The 23,432-nt window shown below is 37.5% G+C and overlaps 1 protein-coding gene across 8 annotated transcripts in view; it reads left to right on the top strand.

Moving 5' to 3' along the window:
• The first annotated feature begins 750 nt into the window (after positions 1–750).
• EPB41L2 (erythrocyte membrane protein band 4.1 like 2) overlaps positions 751–23,432 on the top strand; it is a 198,700-nt gene continuing 176,018 nt past the window's right edge. For 7 of the 8 annotated variants that reach the window (XM_045544357.1, XM_045544356.1, XM_045544353.1 and 4 more), the window contains exon 1: positions 751–865. The gene's annotated coding sequence lies outside the window, so the exon portion shown is untranslated. Of the gene's footprint in view, positions 866–1,178; positions 1,208–23,432 lie in introns of those variants that run through there. The other variant, XM_045544352.1, reaches the window with a different exon arrangement.

Below are 23,432 nucleotides of genomic sequence, written 5' to 3'. Positions count from 1 at the left end.
ACAGAGGCATAATTATACAAAAGAAAAGAACCGGAAGGCTATTCTGTATGTGTGAGTGTGTGTGTGTGTGTGTGTGTGTGTGTGTGTGTGTGTGTATGCTTGTGGCTTTCCACATTTTGGCCCCAAACTTTCCAGATTCTTCTTCAGCCATGTCACACTCTGCAATCCAAGTTCCCAGGCCTCTGCCCCGGAGAAATCCTACCCACTCTTAGGGTTGAGCATAAAGGCCTTTCCTCCATGGGGTTTCCCCAGCTCCTCCCGTCCCTCCCACGGGAAGAATAAATGGTTCCTTTTCAATGCCCTTTCTGTGAAAGCACTTTTCCACTCCAGACTGAGGGAGACCCAGTTTTCCTTACTCTGCATCTCCAGGGCCTACTCTAGTGCCTACCACGGAACGTAGGCTCAGTGGAGGTCTAGTCAGTGAAAGCACTTCGCAGAAATAACTTTTAAAAGTTGGGAGGACGTTTAAGGCCGGGACTCGCAGGTGAGACCGCCTAGCACACAGGCATTACCTGTCACTATCCGGGGCGGCCCCGAGGGCGAAAGAAGTCCTTCCAGACGGGGGTTCCCTGCGGCCCGCGAACCCCGCGGGGAGGGGCCCCCGCCCGTGCGGGGGCGTGGCCTGGCGCTGGGGGCGTGGCCGGGCCGCGGGGGTTTCCGTGCCGGGGGCGCGTCCGGCGGGGGCGCGGGAGGGGCTTCCGCCGCGAGGGGGCGGGGCCGGCGCGGCGAGGGCTCTGACGGCCCCAGCCAGGGAATTTCAATTTGAAACCTAGCGGAGGGAGGAGGCAGGCGCCGCTGGTCGGCGGCTGGGACCTGAGCGGGACGGGTCCCCGCGGCGAGCGAGCTCCTGAGGCGCGGCGTCGGGGTGAGGAGTCGTGCGGGGTTGCACGGGCTGGGAGATTAGTCTCTGCGGAACAGCCGGGGTGGCTCGGCTTTTTCCTCTGGCTGTTGCTGGGAAGCTGATCCCGGGCAGGAAGCGGTGGCGGGACGGTCCCACCGGGGGTGGGGGTGGGGAGAAGGGGGCCGGCTTTGGGATTTTCTGCAGTTTCCTCTCTTCTCCCTCCCGCTCTCTGCCCTGCCGGATTCCCGCCCCGGGGTCCGGGTCCTGTTGCTTCAGGCCGGATTGCCGCTTCCCCGCTCCACCGCGTTCCCCCTCTCCCCGGGAATCGGGACCGCGTCCCGGCAGAGCCTGGAGGGTGGGGGCACGGTGAGGACTGAGTCGTCCCCGCCGGGCTGCTGTGGGCTCAGGGTCACGCGTCCGGGCCCCGTGGAGCAGCAGCGGGAGAAATCCGGCTCCATCCCGGGCGCGCGGGGGCTGCGGAGACTCGGCCGCGGCGTCGCCCTTCGGGAAGATGGTTTGGGAGGGGGGTCGCGGGCCGGTCGCGCGCGGGGGCATTGCGGGGAGCCGGGCGAGCGCAGCGTGCCAGCCCCACGCGCGGCGCGGTCGGGCCCGGGGTGGCTCGCGCCCGGCCGCTGCCTGCGCTGTGTGGGAGCCGCGGAGAGGCACGCACGTTTCGTGCTTGGGTCCTTACCATTCCGACGCCCAGGCCAGCTCACCACGCACACATCTAGTTTTTCTCCTCTTGCGCTGGGAGCAGGGAGTTGGGAGCATTTTTAGGTGAGCAGCAGGGAAGGACGAGGAGAACTCAACGGAGCGGGCAGGGTTGGAATTGAGGCCGGGGACCCCATCCCCAGATGGAAACGCTGCCCCTAGGTAGCAGCCGGGACGTCTGCGGTGGGACGTCAGTCATTGTGCTTCCCAGTTGGCTAACCTACCGAAGGTCAAGTTTTTTTTTTTTTTTTTTGGAGAGGTTTGGTGGGAAGAGCTCCCGCCTAGAGTCTGTTATTTTTGGGAGGGGTCTCTGTGTGGAACCCTCTTTACTGACCGAGGACGCCTTTCATTGAATTTCCCAGTTCCCGAAAAGCTGCCCCTTTTTTAAAGAACCCTGGATGGGTGGGAGGAAAGGTGGAACCTAGAGGAGCTGTGGATTTATTTTATGTTTTCTGAATCACAGCTTTCCTCAGTTACTTGAACTTATTGCATCTGAAATAGCCTGTGTGTGCCAGGCGCCTTGCACCTCTTGTTACCGTTAAAAGTTTTTTTTTTTTTTTTTAAATGACTTTCACAGTTTCCCCACATTCTTTTATTTTCTTCAGTTCTCTATTTTTCCCCTTGTTTTTATTCTTTCATCGAAATACATCTTTTCTGTGTTCTCTGTTTTCTAACACTGTATTGAGAATTAGCATTTTGGTCGGTGTCCTCTCACATTTCCTTTTGAGTTTAACACTCGAGGGAAATTGAGTCAATTTCTTCACTGCAGGTGCTGGAATTTAGAATTCTCAACCTTTGAACAAGTTTTACTGGGGAACTGATAGTGCTTAATCCTATTCAGTTTCCCCTCGCAGGCTCATTGCAGCAATCCAAATCACTGGATTGCTGTTGCAGCCACTAATGGGGTTGGGTTGCAATGAAGTCTTGACTTGTGATAAGGGCCAGCCCAGTACATGTATCAGGCAGCAAGTTTGACACAACTTTTAAAGAGCTATGCTGTGTCACCTGTCAGAACTCTAGTGATCATTCCTGTAATTCAATTTGAGAACCATCATCACATTTCGGCTATCTACTCTGTGGAGGTTATTGGAGAACTGTACAAGTGGTAATGGCTTGGAACAATGGTGTGGATTTAGGGCTAATTTAATCCTATTCTGTCTTCCTCACTTCTTGGGCAGAATTCCCACTGAAGTCAGTAGTGGTCTTGTGTGCAGACAGACCGCTGAGAACAAGAGGCTGCTCATTTAGAGTAACTGGAGGGGACAGTGTCTTTCCTTTTAAAACATCCCTCTTTAAGAAAGACCTAGTCATAACAGTTCTTTAATCTTTTACCTCTAATCCAAATAGTTAAGAGCACTGTGTGCAAAAACCTTCGAAAGAAAATTTGTGGATGAATTGAACCATCAATCCTCAAACTCTTGAGATCTAAATTGGATGGAGATTGTTTAAAAAGATTAAAAGTGATTGAAAAATCATTTAACAATGCTAGAATGTTAGTAAAATTTTTGCTAACTTGCGTAAAAAACTTAAACTGCTATGGAGTTTTTTGCTGCAATGGGTATGTATATTTAAAATCTGAAATTTAAGTCCAAGTAGAAAGAAACAAATTTGGAGTTTCATGGGGTGAATCCGAAGGGAGGCCCACCAAAAAATAACTATACAAGTACAAAATGAGGACATTCAGATAGCTCTTGCTATATTTTGAGAGATGATAGCTTCAGTACAGTTTGCTCATGGATATAGTATTCCTTGGGAGTTAGTGACTATCTGGGCTCATCATTAGAATTGTGAGCACTTGTTGATTTCCAGGTTAACTTTGTGCTGATCTGATTCGGTGACCTTGTTAGATCCTTTGCTTCTTAATGTAATGTTCTTGTGGCTTATCCTTTCCAAATTACTAGTTCTAAAGAATTGAGTTTAGAAAACCTAACCAGTGACCAGAATGTAAAAATAGATATTTAAAAATCAGAACCGTGTCCACGTGTACTGCCTAACCACTTGCTTTCAACTAAAAATATTTGCAAAGATGACAAAGCAGTCTCAACCAAAATATTTATTGGTAAAATTTCTCTGTAATTAGTAATATCGTATAGTTATGTTTAACATCAGGTTCTACTCCGAATCACCACTCTCATATTCCTGTGGCTAGAGAACGACAAAAGTTGTATCTTTGGCATTTTATTTAGGAATGTGGGATTTATATTTTATATAGCATAATGCTAAATATTTTTGAAGGTTTGATTTTGTTTCTGTTTCCACAGGAAAGCATGGGCCTTTTTCTTTCTTTTTTTGCACTGAAGTGGTCTGTTTAAAAGCTATGTGTGGACTTTTTTGAAAAATATGAATTATGCAGTTTGTAGGGATCAATACCACTGAGAGTCACATTTTTCATTTCTAAAATCTGTATTATTTACTTGGAGAAAACAAAGGAAATGTGCCTACCTCCTCCACCCCACCTTTATTTAGAAACATTTTCAGTGTTCTTGTTTGTTTTTTTCAGATTCAGAATTGCTGCACCTAACCACTGGGTACCCTTACAGATTTCAAAGCCTTAAGTAAATGTTTATGCTGGCTTCAGTAGTCAGCAAATGGTAGCCAAACCCTCATTTACTGCTCTTTTATAGAAGCTTGGAATCAGGGCTGAACCCTTAGGAGTCAGCAAATCCACTCTCAGCCCTTGTCCCCTCCCCTCAACACACAAACATTTCCAGCCTCTTTGGAAAGCCTGAGTAAATAGGAGATTTGTATATGATTCTCCCACAGATTGTAGACAGAGCATCCTTTGGGAATGCCATGTTTTAGCATAAACCAGCAACTTGATGTTCATAATATTTGTATCATTCCTCTGCCTGGGCAATGTCCCAGACCAAAATCTAAAATGGAGTCAATGCCTGGTATCACATTATCTATAGGGAAATGGCCTCCAAGTTCCCTATTAGTTTTTTTTTTTTTTTTAAGAAACAGGGTCTTGTTCTGTTGCCTAGGCTGGAAGGCAGTGGCACAATCTTAGCTCACTGCAGCCTTGAGCTTGAGTGATCCTCCTGCCTCAGCCTCCCAAGTAGCTGGGAGTATAGGCATGCACCACCACACTTGGCTAATTCTTTTTTAAATTTTTTGTAGAGATGGAGTCTTGCTATGTTATCCAGGCTGGTCTTGAACTCCTGGTTCAAGCTATCCTCCTATCTTGGCCCCTCACAGTGCTGGGATTACAGGCGTGAGCCATCTTGCCTGGTATAGCTATTAGTATTATGGTTATGTAGAAGTTACAGGTAAGCCAAAAAGGAAAGAAGTAAATCATCTCTATTATCTAGAAATGATTGATAGGTTTTTTTTGGTAGTTTTTTTCTATAAAGTATGTATGTGTACATCTTTCGTATGAAAGAGGATATTATATATATTTGCTATGTGAAGCACCTGTACATTGTTTGTATTTAATAAATATTTGATGAATTAATTCACTAAAACTTTATATAATACAGGTGCTTTTAGTAAAGATTCCTTGAAAGTTGGAGTTGATTTTGTGGAAACTGGTAATGTTTCACGTAGAAATACCATGTAGGTAATAATATTTCATATGGAAGATTTGCTTTATTTTACCACTGGATGTCGTTCCCCCTTGTTTTGTGGTTGGCTTGGGATCTGTGTAGGTTTCTTACAGGTGTATTTTTCATGTCTGGAAGGGTAGATCATCTATACATTATTTCCCTTGTGTTGGGATGGTATTTATTTTAATGAGAATTTCAGGGGCTTTCTGAATTTTCTCATTTTTAAAGCGATGTCTCTTACTCCTTGGTGTTGGAATAGATGTCCTGTGGCCTATGAAAGCATTCATGCTGCTTCTGGTTTTTTTTTCCCCCCTAAAGATTAAAATTGAGCTAATTTCATATTCTCAGTTACCTTTAATATGGAAACATGTTTTCATTTCAGATACCTCTTTGAAATTTGGTATTTTTTTTCACTCCAGCATATTATAGCCATTAAGGTCTAAATGTATATAGATTGTCTCCTCAATAATCTTTATGCTAATCTGGAATAATTTGAGGACAAAGAAACTATCTTTTATAAGATCTGAGCTGTGGCCTTAAGTAAGGTTTTGCTTTAGATAGCCAAGTTGAAATTTTACATATATAACTAAATCTGGCATCACGGGGATGGTTTAGTTCTTTCCAGTTTAGAAGCCAGAGGGCGTGGAAAAGCTCCCAAAGTGATTTTATCACTGTCTTATCATGGTAGAACGTTATTGCCTAGGTCAGTTAGGGAAGTTCCGGGTATCTAAACTTAATCTTTCAGGGTATAATTGAAAAGCCAGCTTCCTTTTGTTTTGCTCTCATAGCCTCACCATCAACCTTCATGAAAGAATTTTCAAATACTTAAAAGATTTATGTTGCCTTTTTCCAGGTTAATTGTGGTTTTAAAAACTTGTCATATAGGTCAGATTATTAACTCTCTAATCACCTTTTCCAAGCCCTGAGTTCAGGTTTCTGGATCTCCTGATGGGCTTCAGAGCTGGACCGACCACCAATGTAACAACAGCGCTAAGTTTAATCATATTTTTCAGAGTTTCCTATATTCTACCAATATATGTATACATTCTAGTAGCTTGAAGACTTGAAATTAAAATGCAATTTACACTCTGCCATAATTCTTTGGTTCTTTTCCTTTTGTCCAAAGAGGCTATTTTTGTTTTTTAACCTTAGGTTCATTTACCTTGAGGGCCAGAGGGAGTTTGGAGATCATTTGACCTGGGGTGGGGACTAGAGAACTCAGAGGTTCATAAACTGCCTGAGACTGTAAGTTAAGAGGTATATACCTGCAAGTGAGTGAATGAGACATTGAGAGAGAGATAATTTGGGAAGCAGTTTATGAAAGGGTTTTGGGAAACAGAAAAGGTGAGCACTAATCTAGTTAAGTTCTTATTTTTTTGAAATCGGGAGATCGAAGTCTTAAGAAGTATTCTTTTATTTTTATGTCTTTTTTTCCATGTTACCCTATTGCACTTTCATCATTGATTTTTTTTTTCCCTTTCCTGCCTTATTGTGCTTATTTCCATTCAGCTGAAGTCTTTCATTCATCCCCTTTTACCCAGTTGTCAAGGTTAAACTGAATTTGGATGTAATCCTGGCCACTCATATTCTTACCCGTGAATTTAATGAATGTGTTTTATTTCCTCAGAAATTTCTTTGATGGAAATATTGATTGATTAGAAGGAATCAGTAACGAGCCCACACTATTTGGTGCTGGTTAGACTGCAACATACGCTAGTGTGACCTTGGGCAAATTATTTCTCGTAGCCTCATCTCCTTTAGTATGGGGTTAAAAATCATACCTACCCCAGAGTTATATGAGGATTAAATGAGCTAATGCTTATAAAATGCTTCACAGAGTGCCTGGCATCTGTGAAAATTGTTAGGTTAAGAAAGACCTAGTGGGTTGGTTGCTGGTGAATATGTGGTAAGCAAATTTTTTGCAGTGGTCAGGAATAATTATGTGGAAGTATAATCTTTAATATGAATATGTGGTAAGCAAATTTTTTGCAGTGGTCAGGAGTAGTTATCTATGTAGAAGTATAGTCTTTGATATGAAACTGTAATTTCCTATGGTGATCACAAGTTAAAACTACTTTTTGACAATTTCAGTATAGTATCTCTAGAATTTTTGAGGTTTTAGAAAACCCTGTTCTAACAAACTCCATTAATCCTTTTTGGTAATGTATAAAAGAGCATATATATGGCAAGGTGGTTGGGATCTAGTTTCAATAACATGGAAAATGTAGTCTTTTCCATAGGTTGCTGATTCTAAATGTAAAATTTGTGTGCATATGGTATAACTTCTCTCTATAACTGCAGCAAGCTTGCTGAAATAAGGCTATTAGTGAAATTTTTACTGATAATGTTTAAACTTCTACATATAGCATTAAAATATGACCTTTATACATCTGATACACCTATTTTTGTGTGTGAAATAGATCTGCTGATATATTTTCCACTAAAATAGTGTTTTAACTTTAAATTAGTTGCCAACATTAAGAAATCAGGAGGTTTCACGTAAGTATTTTTATTTTAGCCTGGAAAGATTGGAGGATTGTGGCAGCACTGGCCTGTGCTCCTCCTTTGCGAGGACTGTCAGCTAGAGTTTAGTAATTTCCATCCCAGGGGTCATCTTCTTCCTACTTTGTTGCAGTTCCTCCCATTTCCTTTCGTCTTACCCCAAACCATTTCATTCATTAGCATTAGATATTTGACTCCTTTAGACTGTTGAGTTTGCACTTCTTTTACTAAATATCAATTGAAAGATTCAGAACGGCCTAGATCAGTATGATGTTAGAGTGGATGTTGCTGGCAGTAGGGCTTTCTACCTTGTAGGCCAGCAGTCATTTCCTGCCTCTCCCTTTGTGAAAAATGAGCTTTGGGTCACTGTCAGAGTCATGGTTTATGGAATCCATTAATCAGTGCTCAGTATGCAGTAGGCCCTCAGAAACATGTGGAGGGTATACTCTTTCTGGTTTCGTCCTAGACTTCATGACTTACTGCTCTTAAACAAATTGCTTGGTTCTCTGAAGCCTAGTGTTATATTCCTGCAGCCAGTTTCTGTACCCTATTTGTATGTTATTTGGCTTTTTAAAGACTTTTTCCATTTCATTATTTAATATTTTATTATGTATGTCTATAAGATAAACACTATTTTGTAAACATAACTGGAATACCATCATCATGCTAAAAGTTCCTTAATATCAGATATCTTATTGGTATTTTAATCTCCAATTGTCTCAAGTTTCAATTTTTGAAAAAGTTTGTTTCGGTCAAGATCCAGTTAAAAGCCACACATTTTAGTTTGTTGACATCTCTTTCAAGACTAATAAGCTATAGTTGCCCCTTCATCTCTGATTTTTCCTTGCAATTTGTTTGATGAAGAAACTTAATGGGTGGTTCTACATAATTTCCCATAGTCTTGAATTTTGTTTATTTCAACCTTGTGGTGTAGTTAACCTGTTCCACGGTCCTCTAATTTTCTTCAGATTGATAATTGGATCTAGAGACTTAGTCTAATTCCCTTTCTTTCTTTTCTGTGTCTTTCTCTTTTTTCTTTCTTTAACTATTTTTCTTTTTCTCTGTCTTTTCTTTTGTCTTTTCTTCCTCCTTCCCTCCCTCCATAGGTGTGGGCATCTTTTTGACACTTCTCTTTGCTTTGCCTACAACCTCCAAGGCTCCAGTGCTCTCATGGCAGCTGCTTTGTTTAACCTATCCTGGACAAGTACATTTTATGCTCAATGGGTTGGCTTTGTTCTAGGTTCCATTGTAAGTAATCCAGTAAGGCCAGAGCATTGATAATCAAACATATTTTTAAAAAGGAAGGAAACTGTTTTGGAACGTAGACTAAGTTGATGTTTTGCATGTGTTAACATCTCTAATCCTTTTTAGAGCGATACCTTGGAGTAGCTGATGTGCAGCCCATTTTGTAAATAAAAACTTGAGACTTGAAAATTGAATAAATTGCTGAAGAGCACCCAGCTTGTTTGTGGCTAAAACCCTTTTATTGCTTTTAATTATTTGATGCTATTACTCAATAGAACTTGAAGTTTTTTGAATTTGTTCGCATCTGCAGTATCTAACTTTTATACAAGACAGGCTTGCTTTTCCTGCTTGGATTTTGCCTTCTAGTTTCTTTTGTAAAGATGTGATTATGAAGCATACTCAAGTACTACTTTTAGTTGTGTGATTCTTGAATCATACTGGAATGGGGAGGACCCTTGTTTTTCATGTAGAGTAATATTTCCAGTCTGATTTTTCAATGTTAGAAAAATATACCAGAATATAAAAATACATCAAAGTAAAATATGGGCTGGCACAGTGGCTCATGCCTGTAATCCTAGTACTTTGGGAAGCTGAGGCAGGCAGATCACTTTGAATCCAGGAGTTCAAGACCAGCCTGAGCAATATAGTGAGACTCCATCGCTACAAAAAATAGAAAAATTAGCTGGGCGTGGTGGCCTGTGCCTCTGTTCCCAGCTTCTCAGGAGGCTGAGGCAGGAGGATCACTTGAGTCCAGCAGTTTGAAGTTGCAATGAGCTATGATGATGCCACTGCACTCTAGCTGGGGCAACAGAGACCCTGTCTCAAAAAAAAGAAAAAGTGGCTATTCCCCCCACCTCTAGGTTCTTTATTTCTTATGGTTTTATACTGTTTTGCCTTGCAGATGGCATTCCCCAGAGTGCTTGTGTGTGATTTAGAAAGTCAGGTAATACTTCAGGGACTAAAAGGAAAAGCAGCAGACCCATTGCCTCTGAGGAGTAGGATTTCTACTCCTCAGAGGCAGTCATTTTCAATACTTTTGGTTTTATTTTCTGGTGTTTTGTCTCTAAATAACATGATTTTCTTGTTTCTTGAAAAAATCAAGAAACAACAAAGTATTTTTTTGTTTTATTATTTGTTAAAAGTTTATACATTTCCTAAGAGAGAAGGGGACATACTGGAAGTCCAAAGTTTGGTTTCACAGCCATTTAACAGCATCTGTCTGCCTCCTTAGTTCTTGTGAAGGTATTTTTGTGTGTGCATAATCAAATTGTGGTTTCTGGTGTGTGTGGGGGAAGCACTATTGATTCTGTCATCTTGCTGATTGCCTACTCCTGCTTCTTGATTTTTACATTTTAAATAATAATGCCTGTTGATTTTGTACCTGGGTTGAGTTAGCCTCCTTTTCTAACTTCCTCTTCCATTCTCCAACTTATGTGAGCCATGTAAAGTGCTTTGATTGCATGGCGGGAGGATTGCTTGAGCTCAGGTGCTCGAGACTAGCCTGACCAAGAGCAAGACCCTGTCTCTACTAAAAAAACAGAAAAATTAGCGGGGCATCTCTGCCCATGCCCGTAGTCTCAGCTATTCTGTAGTCCCAGCTACGTTGAGGCAGGAGGATCGCTTGAGCCCAGGAGTTTGAGGTTCCAGTGAGCTATGACACCACTGCACTCTATCCAGGGCAACAGAGCGAGCCTCTGTCTCAAAAAAAAAAAAGAAAAGTATTTTTCTATTCTCAATTTGATTGCTTTTATAGTTAAGCTGTGTATAGAATTCTAACTTAGTGATTACTTTCTCTCCAAATGTTGAAGGCATCTTTTGAATCCTTTTTTGAAGGCTGTTTTCAGTCCTCAGAGGTACCTGGAACCTCCAATTCCCAAGGCTCTTAGTGGTTTTTCAACAATCAGCTTGTTTCTTGGAGGCCCCCACCAAAACAGAAACTCAAGTTTCAGTTTCCTTTGCTCTGTTAAATCATTTACTTTGTACATAGGCTTTCTGTCCTCCAAAATTCTGTTGACTTACCTCATTTGCTGGCCTGTTGCCTCCCCCCATCTTTTTTTTTTTTTGGTGGATTTGTACCTTTTTTAGAAAAAATTTCCTTACTATCATTTTAGTGTGACTTTGGGAGGAAGCAGAAATTAACTCATGTTCAATCCACTGTATTTAGAGTTTTAAATTGACTAAAAATAAAATTCACAAGATTATTGTGGTGCTCACATTTGGTAAGGACTGGAGCCATATAAAATAATATGTATTTTTTCATATCAGCTGCTGGGTTGAATTTCAGTTATATATAAAAAGATATAGAAAAGTCAACATCTAGCATGGGTGGGAATACATGACTGATATGTTATTTAACAAGAAGATACTTCCTAGAAAGAGTTAAGTAAATGTACTATATTTTCTTCCTGTGATATTTCAAAGCATTAGTTTATATAGACTCTTAGAAATACATACTTGAACTAGATTTAAAAATATCCAATAAAAACAAATTTGGTGAATATGTATCTGTCAGAAATGGCAACCTTATTTTAGAGTTTATTGAACATCTTAGTTTATCTATCTTTGGACTGGTAGGTACTTGGTTGCCATACATAAATTTGAATATTCTTTGAATAGGATTGGGGATTAGAGTAACCTTTGAACTCATGTGGCTTCTGTTAAATACTGTTAGGGCGAAAAATTTCATTACTAAATAGGGTGTAAATAAGGAATGGGATTTACGTTAATGTGAAAGTACAAATGTTAGGGATTTTTGTATATGGGATTTGGGGAAGGTGAAACAGAAAGAAAGATTCTGAATAACTTGGCTGGCTATCAGTGGCTGTGAGGTCTGGAAGCTCCAGGAAGGTCTTATGGCTATGAGTGCATGTGGTTAGTGTTGGTCAAGTTGCCCAGTGGATTTTAGAGATTTGTAAGTTCCAATCTGCTATTCATGAAGGTGTTGCAGGCAATAGGTAAGGACAGCATTTCCCCAAAGTGTAGTGGTATGTTAACTGATTTGCGGTGCCACATAGATGGATCTTATTCTTTTAATGTCTTATAATATGTCAGTTTGGATCAGAAAAAATATACAAGTACCTCAAAACTATGATTTCGTTCATATTACTTAACATAAGGCTAGACTATTAAATATGATAGTTTTTCTAACTGACTTGATTTAAAGGTAAGTATTAATAATACAGTGACTATGGAGTTGACAAAAATTATAAACTAGCAATATGAATAACTAAAGTTTGAAAGACATTGGGTAGGTACAAAATATGACTTCTTTAATCACAATGCTTTTATACATTTTTTTTCTTTTCATAGATGACGATGTAAAACTGTGCTGAGTGTGGCATAGATTTCTAGGTATTTTTCTTTTTTTTAAATACTGTTTGTATTTGTAGAGTTTTTTTTTATTCTTTTCAAAATAAATCCTTAGAACATTTTCCCATTTGTTTTTTAAAATAATTTTGTACCGTAGTTGTGACAGGAAAGAAAGAGAGTTAGGAAGAGGTTAAACTTATCCAGAGTCATTCAGACTTTAGTAATGGAGCATGAGGCATAGTCAAGGTCTCCTTGTATCCAGAGTTGTTCCCTACACTGTGCTTTTTCTTTTCTTTCTTTTTTTTTTTTTTTTTTTGCTGTTAATGGAGTTGCCAATTGAAGTTTTCTTGGAGAACTCAGGAAGCCTGCCAAGTTTTGTAGCTAAAGGGATGTCCTGTAGCTTTTATATAGTTGTATCTTGAGCCCTGAAGGTAGACAGACCTAGGTCTTCCAAAAATAGTTCAATAAATGTGTCAACATTTTGAAATACTATTGAAAAAACAAGGAAGTAGAGGTCCCAGGGGATTATTGGAAAATGATGCCAAATGCCCTCACAAGTATTTGAAAAGCAAATGTGGCAGTGGTTTAGTGGCAGTGGTTCATATTCAGCCTTGGTTTTTGGAGCCCATTTTTATTTATTATGATAATCTTTTACTTTTTCCCAGTACTCTCTGTTTAATTGCTTTTAGAATGGTAGAAAAGCTGCTAAATGAACATATTCCTTGGAAAATTTTCTTTAATCCATTTCTCCTAAGGAGAAAAAGGAAAGCTTTTTTTCCTTAATAAAGTAGATAAAAATTGTGTGTGGGAAAGGTCAGTGTGTTAAGTAATGAGTTGGGTCTGTCCACTGACAGAGAAATCAAGAATTTATCCATGAATTTGTAACCAGAACTGTTTTTGGATCTTGGCCATTAAAATCAACATCAGTAAAGCCTTCGTCTTAATTTCCTTAATGCCAAGATTGTCTGTTTTATATTACACACATATGGGAATGTGAATACATTCCTCCATCCCCCTACACTCCCCTACTCAAAAGCAGGAAAATAAAGGTATGTTGAAAATATTCTTAACTTTTGCAGGTCTGCAATGAAGAACTGTAGATGTGGGCTGCATGCATAGTGCAGATGTGGCTTCCACCTAATCGAGGCCAGTTCACTTTCATCCTCAGTGCTGCAAGCTTAAATTGAAAGACTCAAGGGTAGATTCTAGAACATTCTGTAGATCTATGATCTGTGTGTTACCAGCTCTGTGTAGCACACCTGATGGCAGTGAAGGATATAGTGGCTCTTTTTTAAAGACCTTTTTGTTTGGTTAGATTTTTAAAAGCCATGTTTTTACTGTAGTATCTGACTATCTATTGAAGTGGTTTATTTGGAAGAAGGAATGTACTATGGTCAGTTATAGAAAAGTGTTTTTTTTTAACTTTTTGTGGAAAATTTTAAATATATTCAGAAGTAGAGAATAGTAGTGTAATGAACCTCACATACCTTCAGCTGGCTTCAGCAATTACAGCACATGGCCAATCTTGTTTCACCCTATCCAATCCCTGACTTCCAGCAAGCCCCCAGACTATTTTGAAGCAAATTTCAGAGATCATATACTTTCATTTATTTGTAAGTAAGTGAGATTCCTCTCCCTCCCTTTTTTATCATGTACTTTTTGATCTCCAAATTAACATTTATGGTCATTACTGATTTAGTAGAATAACAGAAAGTAGTTCATTTATGACATATTCAGTTGGCTTGTTTTTGGAGTAAATATCTGAATACTGTTTTGGTCACTGAAAGCAGTTTCACCTAAATGCAGCATTCTGGACATAGAGAAAGCTTTATCCAGTGCTAAAAACAAAAACAAAACAAAACAAGAACAAAACCAAAAATATAACCAAAAGCCCTAACAGTTTCTAAACCAAATCTGAACTGATCTTCAAATTTTAGGGTATCCTTAAAGTATTGTTGGTGTTGTATAAATTGTTTTTTTCCATGGCTCCTGCTTACATTCATGCTAGATTGTAATGTTTTTAGAGTTTCCTTTTTTCTTTTTTCCCCTTCCTCCCTCTTTTCTTTCCTTCTTTTGTATAACATAGTTTGGTGGCAATATGTTGGAACTAGACCAAGGGAAATGTTTTTTTTAGCTGACTATTTTAATGGTACTACACATTATAAAATCAAAGCAGCTTACCATGTGTATAGTTCTGTCTGGCAGTATGGTGGGGAAGGTAAATGCCTTAAACATTGATCATAGACTAGTTCAGAAATCATTATGTAAATTATTGACATTATGGCTACAGCTGACAATCACTTAATAGTTGAAGTGCTTTTGCTAAACAGCAGGTAGGATTTTGATGTTGGAGATAGTTTATTTTATATTGCAATTCATACATTCAATCAAAATATAATTAATATAATTTCTTTGTAAAGACATTACATGCGGAGTTATAAAATATTGATAATAATAAATACCATTTCTTGAATACTTAACATCTGTCAAACACTATTCTATAAGGACTTCTACATATATTTTTCATTTAATCCTCACAGTAACTCTGTGGGTAGGTACTAACTATTATGGTCACCTGTAAGAAAATTGAGGCACTGCAAGTTTAAGTAACTTACTCAGAGTTACTCAGCCAATTAATGGCAGAGCAGGGATTGGAACCCAGGCTGTCTGTTTCCAGTGCCTACATAACTACTGTCTTATATTACCCCTAAGAATATGTAAACTCTTTCAATCCTGTTCCTATTTGCATTCTTCTCCCCAGAGGTAACTATCTCGAATCAGAGCCAATACTACACTATGGCATTAGGGTATAATTTGATCACTGGGGGGTAGTTTCCATTCAGAAACTTGAAAGCAGTTAATGAGATCCTACTCATGTTCCTTTACTACCTTTAGTTATAAAGGGGGAAGAGAGAAAATGGAAGCATGTAGAGAGCAAGGTGGTAACTGCCAATGTCTGTCTGCCTTCTTTACTTTTAAAAAATGGAATGTTGAGTCCATCCGGAATGTTGACAAGTCACAAAGGGGCTGTTGAAGCCAGCAGTTCAAAGTACTGTTGAAAGGTCAAAACTTGTGTCTCAGTTGAGTACCTTGAAATGACAAGTGTATTATTGGAACATTGGCCATCACTGGTCAGTACTTAAGAGTATAGACTATCGTAGGAGTTTATCCTGAGGCTGTAGTGACTGGAATTTTAACAAACCAGGTACCTGATACTGTTTTCTCCTCATTTTTTTCTGAAAGGAGCAGAAGATAGAAAATTATTCTCACCTCAAGTCCCAGTCCCCTGATTACTAAGTGTGACATTGGGAAAGTGATGTTACTTCTTGTGTCTGTTTTCTCTTAAGTGGTTCCAGTTGTCAGGTGTGATTTTTGAGAGGTGGTGTCCTGGTTCTTGTCCTGAAATAAGTCCTGATTCATATAAGGTATCTGTGGCTCATTCATTTGTCACTGTGGAGAAAATGATTTAAAGTGTCCTTCCTTTAAAAAGGAAAGAAAACATAAACATAGTATTTTGGCAGAACATTGATAAAACTTTCATGGTATCTTTATAGCAACTTTGGGGGAAAAAAATACCTATTAAGTGGATGGAGGTCTGTGGTGGTGTTCGTTAACTGAAATTTTAGCCCTGGTCATCTCCCATCCAACATATTGTTGCCAGTGGTATTTCCGATGACAAATAAGGAACTGCTTATCAGATGTACAGTTTTCACAGACGTTTGTAGAAAAACCTATACAGATAGTCTTGTTAGCTACAAAATGGGCCAAAATAATGTGAAATTTGTTGGAAATAAAGGTTAAGTATGTTTTATTGTAAGCTCTTTGAAACAACTTTGGTATGAGTTGAAATTATGATGACATAAGTTCTAAAACAGGCTGTGCAATTTTGGTCTTGTTGTCAGTGTGCAACTTTATTAAAAAATAATGGATGCTTTTTATTCCTCAGCACAAGGCACTTCTGGTTTTATCACTCCATTGAAATTGCTCTTTTCTAGGTAATCGATGGCCTTGTTGGTTGTCAAATGTATTATTGAACTTGTTTTTCCCCTTATTGACTTTTGACATTGTTGACCAACCACAATGTCTTTGAAATTTTCTCCTGACATGTTATGGCTCTTTGTTCTCGTTTTCCTCATCCTTTTCAGACTTCTTTTCCTCTGCCTTTCTTGTTAGTTTTTCTTATTTCCCAGGGTTTTGTCCTCAGCCTTTGATTCTTAGCCCTGACTAATTTTGTATCACCAAAGACTCTATTTACTGTTGTAATCTGTTAACTCAAAATCTGTCCCAAGACCAAGTCTTTCTCTTGAATTCTGGATCCTTGGGTGACTTAGAGGAATCTCTACCAGTATCTTAAAGAAAGTTTTTAAATGAATGTGTGAAATATTTTGTGTATAATATGGGCTGTGATAGATTATTTCTGATTGACCTGGAATGTTTAGATAACCACATTTTAAAGGGTACATAGTACGTACTTAGTATATACTTGTTCAATAAAAATGAGTGGAAGCTTTGACAAACTGAAACCATGTCCGTGAAGGGTGACTGGGTTGTTGAGGTGAGGAGAAACTATTGCACGTGAGGAACTAGCTATTGAAATAATTCAAGCGGTTGAGATTTATTGGGGTGGACAACTTGTTGAGAGCTAGCTGTTGAGCATTGGCTTTCAGATTTCTTTTTGACAAAATCTACTGCAATAAATAGACTTTTCCTCTTGACCCTTTGTTCAATATGGACGTGTACGTGTGTGTATATGTGTGTGTGAATAGCAGAAACAATCTTACTGTGTGTAGTGTGCTCTGAGATTTTCCTTTCTATTTAATAAAATTTCAGTCAACAGTCTACTAACTTGATTTCACAACTCACCAATGGACAGTGATCTATATTTGAAAAATTCTTTTTCAGTGGATAAAATGAAGTGGTTTGGAGAAGGGAAGTTTCCTGCCGGTATGAGAAGAGCTTTTTAATAGGTGGAGCAGGTGGAGGTTGGAAGGGGGCTGCCTTGGAAGGGAGTACTTTCCCAAGGCTTGAAGGACCCGGGCAAAGAGGTCATTGGAAGATGGAAGGAAGATTCACTAGGTGGCAGCTGGGACTTTGTGACCACCAAGCTGTCTTCCAAATCTAAGATTTTATGATTCTCATTTTGTGACTTCTGAAATTTTAAGATGATTAAAGTTATTTAAAGATGAAAAATGCCAATTCCAAATTTTATTTGGCACTATTCTGCTTTCTTAAACCAAAAATGTCTCACTGCTCTTTTTTTAGACATTAGCTTTTAAATTTATTTTTTAATTAAAATTTCTTCTATCCTATATGTTAACTTTATTTCCATTAATTTTATTATTTACAATACTTCCTTTTTTTTTTTTACAAAAAAGCTTTACATAGAAAGTTTTAAATACATGATATACAAAAGCAAATTGAATAGTATATTGATTGACACCCCCTCCTCATTCCTATCACCCAGCTTTAACAGTTATCAACTCATGGCTGGCCTTGTTTTTTCTATGTCCCTTTTCACTTCACCCCTCATTATATTATTTTGAGCTAATCCCAGGCATATCATTATTCCATCTGCATCTATTTCGGTATGTATCTCTAAGAGATAAGACTCTTGAACAAAATCCCAGTATCATTATTACATCTGAAAAATTAACAGTAAATCCTTAATATCATCACATATTCACTCTGTTCAAATTTGTAGTCATCTTTGTTTTCTTCCATAGTTTTTTGTTTGAATCGGGATCCAAATTAGGTCAATACATCATGATTAGTGATAGGTTTCTTCAGTTCTCTTTAATCTATAGATTCTACTCCCCTTTTCTCTTATATATTTCCTTGCAGATTTTTTTGGAGAAGTTGGGTTGTTTGTCCCATAGCATTCCCATAATTCTTATTTTTCTGATTTCATCCCTGTGGTATAGTTTTAACTTGTTTCTCCATAAATTGATAGGTATATATACAGGCTTTTTATCAGCTTCTGGTTCAATTTTTTTTTTTTTTTGATGTGAATACTTCATTGGTTTTGTTATTTCTTAAGTATACTAAAGCAAATTGTAAGGATGTTTGAATTTCTTACTTAGTTCTTCATTTTCTAAAATCAGCCTAAGCCAAATTCACCATAAAAACAGATGGAACCACTTAGAAATTTGGGAAGATAATAATCCTCTGCAAACACCACATCCAAATACAAATTACACAAGAATTTCTAGTCTGGCTTTAATTCCAAAAAAGAAAGGGAGAAAGCAGCTGCCTTAGCAATTTCTATGGCCCACAAGCCAGGTTTTCAGCTAAAGGGAGACATTTTACAGTAAAATCAGTCTTGATTTTTCTAACACAATGATGGAAACATTTGTTTTGCTAGTTAAATTTCCCACCCAGTAAGCAAAAGTATCTTTAGTGACTACTTTTTTTCCCCCTGTCTTCTTCCTTGGCAGTTGGAAGTAGAAGGATTAAATTGGGAAGATGGGAAGTCAGAAAGCAACCAATATATGTGGGAAATCAAAGAAATGTGTTCTGCAAAGATACTTTGAAGGATGTTTGTAATCATTTTTTAAAACTTTTTATTATGGACATTTTCAAATGTAAGAATAAATAGAGGGGACAGTGTAATGAACATCCATATCCCCAACACCTAGTTTGTGTCCTCATGTTTAGTACACTTTCTAATAGAGGGGAATGGATTCACAGTGCCATTCCCTGGAATCTTCTGTTTTCATTTGTTATCAGGCTTGCGGCATAGGCCTTGTCTCTTCTTCTTTCTTTTGTCAATGCTGGTAAATCTTTTGCTAGTTTTCATTTTACTTTATTTTGGTTGGTATTCATTTTGTTAGGTGGTTGGTGGAGATTCTATGATCAGGTGAAGATACTGTGATTTAGGTTCGTTCCTTGTCTTCTTACTGTATTTCTTTAAAGAAAAAAAAAGAAAACTTTTTTTATAATGGAAGCATATACAAACATAGAGTAGAATAATGAATCTTCATTGTTCCCGTCTTCCACTAATTACCAACATAGGCCAATTTTGTTTCATTTGTATATCCCCCACACCCATACCTGTTCTATGCTGGATTATTTTAAAGCAAATCTCAGACATTATATCACTTCATACTTTTTTATATGTCTGTGATGGGTAAATATTTTTTTTTTTAAATCAAAGCCACAATTTGGTTGTCAAATCTAAAAAACTTATTTTCTTAATATCATCAAATACTCAGTGAACGTTCATATTTCCCCAGTTTCATAAATGCTTTTATAGTTATTTGCTCAAATTAGAATTCAAATAAGGTCTATGTTCCATTTGGTTGATATATCTCTCTAATACAGTATCTTAATATGTAGTTTGTTTCTCCTCTTTTATTGAAACTGTGTTGTTTGTCCTATAGAATTTCCCACATTCTGGATTTTGCTGATTGCATCCCTGCCTGTAGTGGTGTTTAATATGTTTCTCTCTTCTGAATTTTCCTATAAATTGGTAGGTAGATCTAAGGCTGTATCAGATCCAAGGTTGATTGTGGGTGGAGCAGTGGTTAGAATCCCTCATAGTTGTTAGTGTTTATTTCTTACTGCATCTCATCAAGAGTTATAATGGATAGCTGGCTCTTTTTTGGGGTGAGATTGATCAGTGGACTCGGGTGTATTTAGCCAGATCAATCCACCCAATATAAAATTTTCCATCAGGCTTTCACCTCATGGTTTTTAGCAGCCATTGATGGTCATTGCCTTGATACACTATTTCATTAGATCAACTTTTTCCCATATATTTTCTTCTGAAGTAATTTCAATTAGGGAACTCATGACATTTCACACCTAATGTTTTTGTTAAGTATTTGTAAGACATATGGACATTTTCCATTTAACAAGAACACTATTATTATATGTAACAATCAATTGGCAGTGGTTCTCTAATATTATCTAATATCCATTCTGTATTAAAATCTCTCCAGTCATTCCCATGACGTCTTTTATAGCATGTTTATCAAAGCAGGATCCTGCCAAGGAGCACATACTGCATTTAGTTGTGGTTATGTCACTTAAGTCTCCTATAATCTAACATAGTCCTCCCTCTTCCCTTTTTATTCCCTTTTCGTGACAGTGACCTATTGGAAAGATGCAAGATGGGGTCTAATGCATCTTTCTTTTTCTTGGTTGGTTGAATTATTTCTGTGTGGTGGTATTTAACTCATTCTTCTATACTCTTTTTTTTCTGTAAAGTAGAATTTAGATCTAAAACCTTGATTAAATTTAGAATAAACGTTTTTGGAAAGAGTATTTAATAGCCAATTTGTGTGCTTCATATTGTGTCATATCAGGAACCACAAAATATAGTTATCTCACTGTTATAAAAGCTAAAATTGAATAAGGTGATGACAGATCTCCCCATTATAAAATTATGTTTTTCCCTTTGATACTGGCATAGAATTCTGGGAGGAGTGAGATGTTGGCACCATACAAACATCTAGTTCTTTATCAGTATTTCACCTAATAATGGTACCATCCATTAGTGATTTTACCAGAATCAGTTGTCTCATTGGGAGTAGCAAAATGGTGATAAAATGAGATTTTTAAACAATTGTGGTGAGATACAGGTAACATAAAATTTTCCATCTTAATCATTTTTCAGTAGCGTTAAGTACATTGACATTGTTCTACAACCAATCTCCAGAATTCTTGCAACACTGAAACTCTGTACCCTAAAATGGGATTTTTATTATTCCTGCAAATTTATTAGCTTACCATTTTCTGAGCAAAATAATTTTCCCTCCTCAGTGTGGGCTGTTTTATTACCATGAAATACAGCATTTTGTTTGAAATGCAGGATAAATACTTAATTTTCCCCTTTATTTAATTTTAGAATAAGCTGTTGGTTTGTTTGTGTTTCCCTTTTTTGAATGTCGTTATTGACTTAAGGATTTTTTATATATTCAGTGTATTTAAATCAATTACAGACCTTCTTTTTGATGTTCAAATTGTCCCAGCATTGGCCATCTCCTTCAAACTGGCTCTTGTATCCTTTGGACACTACCCTATCAGCCCTTGAAAGCAAGGAATGTGTTTGTTTAAAGGCCGTAAGGTTTCTTTTGGAGAACAGCATCAAATCTCTATTAGCCATAGCACCAAACACATTTGTGTTATAGAAAAGTGCTATAGAGCAGAGTGAAAACTTGATACTAAGGCCATAACTGATGAACATACTTTATTTACTATTTGATTATATTGGAACAAAGTAGTTGAAGAGTTTGCATGTTGCCAGATTTTGTCTTAAACAGCATCTTTATTACTTTTTTCCTATTCTCATATTCACCTTCCTGGGCCATGGATTAAAAGATTGTAAACTTAAAAATGTCAGAGTTCCAACATATTTCACAGTTATAAAGTCCATCCTCAGAGGAAATGAAAAGGGGTTTGCATCCTAACCTTTGCCTTTTATTCCAACGTAACATAGCTAAACATTCTGCTTAGAGAAGGTCAACCTGGTAATGCTGGATCAGTGAGCTGCTGTCTTGTTTCCTGCAGGCAACTTTATTTCCTCTGATTTTGATAAACAGTTGAGGTTTCATCAAGAGTTTAAATGTTTAACTGAATTTGTGAAGAACTGTTTTGTAATGGAATAACCCCATACTTATATGTTTCCAAGCCTTTGGGAAGTCACTGTCTGACGTTTTTAAAACATGTTGGTTTTGTAAATTGGCTTTTCTTTTCTGAATGTAGAGTTTAATGTGGGTAAGTCATTGCATAAGCAATCATTCTTTTCAGTTTTGTAGGTTATTTTCCCTCAGGATAAATGTGGCTTAGTTTTATCCTTATACCCCCAATAGTCACTATCATGACTCTTTTGTTAAGCATTAAATATGAATTGCCAGTTTTTAAATACTTTGAACACTTACTGAATGTTGGGCAGTGGTACAAATAATACAGCTGCATACCATACTAATAAAAACAAAATGTTGTGCCTTGAAAAGCCATTTCTTCTCCAAGAATAGAAAGAAGTATTATGGAATTCTGTATTTATTTACCAATGAGTTAAGTTTTGGAGTAAATAAAAGATTATACTGTATTTTTGTTGGAAGTATTCCCTTTCAGTGTTAGGCATGGTTGGTTTATAAAATAACTTTATAAGATTATTTTTATAACAAGACAATTATTTTTAAAGAACCAGCACTTAATAAATATGTGAAATTGCCTTAACTGTAGAAATTGTGAATACTGTTATATCTAGTAAATAAAGTTATTCTGTGAATTTTCCAGATGGTGACAGCAACTAGAATAATTTGATTCATCATCTCTGTCCCATTTGTGATATTAATGAATTGTGAATTAGTGTAATTTAAATCTCTACTGGATTGTCCTATAAAAGACCCCAGAGGCTTAGTGTTTCTTATATGAGAATTTAGAGAGGTAGTTATTTTCTGTATCACTGTACAAGGGATTTCAAGCATTGAATAGAGAATATATATGATATATATGAGAGATAAAATTGCTTAAGTAAAAACAAATCAGAGTCAGGTAAATTAAAAACAACCCCCCCCCCCCAAGATTCAGATCTACCACACATGCAACTGTAGCTGTGGCCTAACATACATTTTTCCTGATATTTTGTTTAAGAGTATTTTTGTGCATATATTTGTATGTTCTATCTTGTTTTTATACAAGACATATTTTTAAAGGATATAATGCTTAATAAAGCCGTTATTCTTCTCTGAAATGTCTACTGGAAACTATTGAAGATTTTTTTCCCTCTTAAATATCATTCTTAAATGTTTTAATTTTTTAAAGTATAAAGATGAATAACATTTTTGAATAAAGGAAATTATAATAATAGTTGATTGATAAGTTTTTTCAAGTTTTTTTTTTTCTGAAGTGGTAAACATTTATGTGCTTTAGAGCCAGTTTTTTCAAACTCTGGTCCTGTGAAAGTGAGTCATATCGTCCAAAGCACAGCTCAGATGTCAGCTTTTGTATGAAGTTTTTTCTAACTCCTGCAAATAGAGTTAATGCCTCTGTCTTTTATGGCACTTAGCAGATTGGATATTAAAATCCTAAAAATGTCAGTTTTCCCTACTTACATAAACTTTTCCAGGGCAGCAACCTTATTTGTATATTCCTGTATTCTGTACAGCTATATGTTTTTCAGAATTTTAAGACATCCCATAAATTTTACCTTTTTTCTTCTTTTCATTTTGCCTACCTGGTTCCTATACCAAATTATAGAATATTAGCTTTAGAAGATTATAGAGGTCTTTTAACTCAACCTTTTAACTTATAAGTGAAAAAATTCAGACCCT

The sequence above is a fragment of the Lemur catta genome, chromosome 2 (genome assembly GCF_020740605.2).
Source record: "Lemur catta isolate mLemCat1 chromosome 2, mLemCat1.pri, whole genome shotgun sequence".
Classification (NCBI taxonomy): Eukaryota; Metazoa; Chordata; class Mammalia; order Primates; family Lemuridae; genus Lemur; species Lemur catta.
This window is presented reverse-complemented; position numbering and strand designations above follow the sequence as displayed.